The sequence below is a fragment of the Chelonia mydas genome, chromosome 5 (genome assembly GCF_015237465.2).
Source record: "Chelonia mydas isolate rCheMyd1 chromosome 5, rCheMyd1.pri.v2, whole genome shotgun sequence".
NCBI lineage: Eukaryota > Metazoa > Chordata > Testudines > Cheloniidae > Chelonia > Chelonia mydas.
Window position 1 is genome coordinate 95,286,192 of NC_051245.2, and position 3,363 is coordinate 95,289,554.

The 3,363-nt window shown below is 47.1% G+C and overlaps 1 pseudogene; it reads right to left on the reverse strand.

Moving 5' to 3' along the window:
* Window positions 1-2,149: 2,149 nt before the first annotated feature.
* Window positions 2,150-3,011, reverse strand: LOC114020789 (annotated as a pseudogene).
* Window positions 3,012-3,363: the final 352 nt, after the last annotated feature.

Here is a 3,363-nt window from a genome sequence, read left to right on the forward strand (position 1 = left end):
GATTTGGACTGGGCCACTCCCTGGAAATGGCATTCAGCCTGTGGCTCTTCATCACCATCCTATTGTTATCTTCTCTACATGGAATAAGATGTTTTATAATGTCCTAAATGATGATTTGGCAGTTGGCCCACTGAAAAAATGGTAATTTTATACAAAAATATAGACACAAAATGGACACCCTCTCACAGAGCCACTGCACAATGGGCACGCCAATCCCACTGCTGGAGAGGCCTGCACAGGGCTTTGTGTAGGTCTTTTATAGGGTAGAATATAGCAGGGTCTATGCAGCAGCAACAGATCATCTGTTCCCACCCTGGAACCTTCTCCATTCCCGACTCACTCCTTTTTCCAGTATTTGGACTGCAGGCGACTGACATGGAGTAAAGATCCACTCCACAGACCGGATGTTCGTGTACATGAACGCACCCCTCCAAACACCTCTTTCTCCCACCTTACCCCATAACCTCCCTGCCCCATTCTGCTAGAAAGGCTGTCAGTGTGGTCTGAAATATCCCACCCTGATAGCAGGTGTTGATCCTGCTGGGGAATAAGTGACTTCTGTTCAATCACTGAAGCAGGTAGCCTGTTCTAGCCTATCCAAATATAAGGGAACTGGAAGTGGCTTTTTAGAAAGAGAAGACTTACGGTATGAGCTGCGTAAAGCTGGTGTGGAATTCTCTGATGGAACATATTTCCATTTGGAAAATCATTAATAGTGAGAGAGATTGAAACGATTGGGAATGCTTACTTCAGAAAGGAGATGAAGAAAAGGTGTGTGATAAAAGCATATAAAATAATGAATGGTTTAGAGGAAGAACATCAGGAACTTTCTTCCTGTCTCATAACACATGGGGATATTCAATGAAACTGAAAGTTGACAAATTCAAAACTGACAAGAAAATACCTTTTCACATAACACATAATTAAAATCAATGTCACATGATGTCACTGAGGCCAAAAACTTAACAAGATACAAAGGGGACCGGATATTGATATGGATAAGAATATGTAGACTAGCATTAACTATTGTGACCAAAAAAAAAAGTTTTGGAAGGAATATGAAACCTCTCATGTTGAGGTTTAACACAAGCTAACTATTTATGATGAGATGTGCATAGGGAGCAGATTATCTCATAACTGAATCATTGGGTGCTACTGATTGTCAAAGACAGGATACTGAATAGGTTGACCACAGGTCTGATTCCGTATGGCAACTCCTGTTTTCTACATAGAGTCAAGCACTAATAGCCTTGTCCTGAGCTCAGAGCTATAAGTCATATGAACCAAAGCAGAATAATCAGGGTATAAGGGCTGTACAGCTATACATGAAATCTCAAATGTAGTTCCACTGGATCCTGCCATCCTTTGAAATACCCAGACCTGAAGAAGAGCTCTGTGCAGCTTGAAAGCTTGTCTCTTTCACAAACAGAAGTTGTCCCAATGAAAGATATTACATCACCCACTTTGTCCCTCTAATATCCCCTGAAATATGCATTTAGGACAGCTACATCTTTTATAGCTGGGCTAAAACAGACCCTCGCTGGGGATGTGGTTTGAACCACAGCTGAGAGTCTCTGACTTCCATCTATTCATATGCCACCCTCTAAAATTGTCATATAAACAGTAAATTTATTGAATGCAAGTTCGTTTACCGCACAGTAGAAATAAACAACTCCCATGAGACCAGATCCAATGCCTTGGGAAGCCATTAGCTGGTGATGCCTCTCCAAATCTTTCCTTCAGCCTCCTCAGGCTCTTCTCGCTCCAATGAATAATCCTGCATCTTCCAGTCCCTGCCAGCAGGTGGAGCTGTTTGCTGCCATCCTCAGTCTCCATCAGTCTCTGTCACAGCTGGCTGCCTACTCCTCCTCCACTGCAGATTGAAAGGAGAGGTCCTCCCAGGTACCAGAGGCTGGAGGAGGGATATATACATATGTGGTGTGGACGTTGTTCCCTTGTGGTCCTTACCAGCTGCTGTCCCTTGGTAGCGCAGGGCAAATGGATCCCTCGGCCAGGAAGCGGCCATTCAGTAGTGACTGCCAGGCCCCATGTGTCTGCAGCAACCCGAGGTCAGGGCCACACTGCAGGAGACAGAGTCTGAGAGTGGAGCAGGCAGAGCTGGGCTGGGGGATGCTGTGGGCTGGCCTGGTCATGTGCACTGCACCTTCTGCTAGAAGTAGGCCTCGAAGTGGCACTGCACACAGTCCGGATACCCGACCTCGGTAGTGGAGATCTTTGCTTGCAGAATGGGACTAGAGGCCCCAAAAGAAGTGAGAGGCCAGAGCAGTGAGTATCTCCTCCTCAATGCAGGCCTGCTCCTTGTGCATAATGTCCCTGGGCCTCCCCCAGTCCTCTCAGAGGTAGTGCTGAATGAAGTGCAGCTGCTGCTGGCAAGGAGGATAAGGTCTCCATGGAGGCCTTGTACAAGGGCCACGTGTCATGGGTGTAGTCATAAACCCACTCACAGAAGTGATTACCAATGTCGAAGCCTCTGCAGTTGTAGCTGCTGTACTTAAAGTCAGTCAGCATCAGCTTGTCAAGGGTGAGAGCGACTGGCAGCCCACCAGCAGCAGGATGTTCCCTTCCTGGATGTCATCATGGCAGAAGACCACAGGGGGAGGGCGTGGACTCCAGCAGCTCCCTGAGGCTCCTCATTTCCTTCTGCAGATTATAGGCTTTGAGATGGTTGAACTTCTTCAGCTGGGCTTGCTGGGTGAAGGTGAGCTCGGTGTTAGGTACCGTTCCGTGGTCCCAAACAGCTCAATGGCTGTGAGGTTGCTGGGGTGGTCTGAAGGGCTCTGAGGATGCAGGAGTGCTGGCGTTCTATGAGTGCAGAAGGGCTGCGGGAGAGCAGAGGTGATGGTGAGCGGTGGGAGGCAGTTCGAGGTGGCAGAAGGGCTGCGGGAGAGCAGAGGTGGTGATGAGCGGTGGGAGGCAGTTCGAGGTGGCAGAACAGCTCGGGGAGAAGTAGGAAGAGACACACCACACAGTGTGGGAATGGAGATTCCCATAGGAAGAAATGAGAGAAACCCAACGTCGGGGGGGAAATGGGAAAAAACAAATGGCTTTCCAGGAGTGAGGGAGAGAAAGACAAGCTGACCTATTAAGGGTAAGAAAAAACAGATGTGGAAACCAGGTGAAGGTACCAACAAAAACCTGAAAATTGTGCTCTTTTAATCTTTGCCTCAAACGAAGTTTCCAAAGGGGATTGAGGACAAGTTTTCACTTCTGCTTTATTTAGATGTTACTTGATGTGCAAATGGACATCTAGGTATACTCCACAGTTGATGGTTGGGTTATGTACAGTAGCACAGAGCATAGAAGGAATATTTTAGAATATAAGCAGGATGTATGGTATTATAC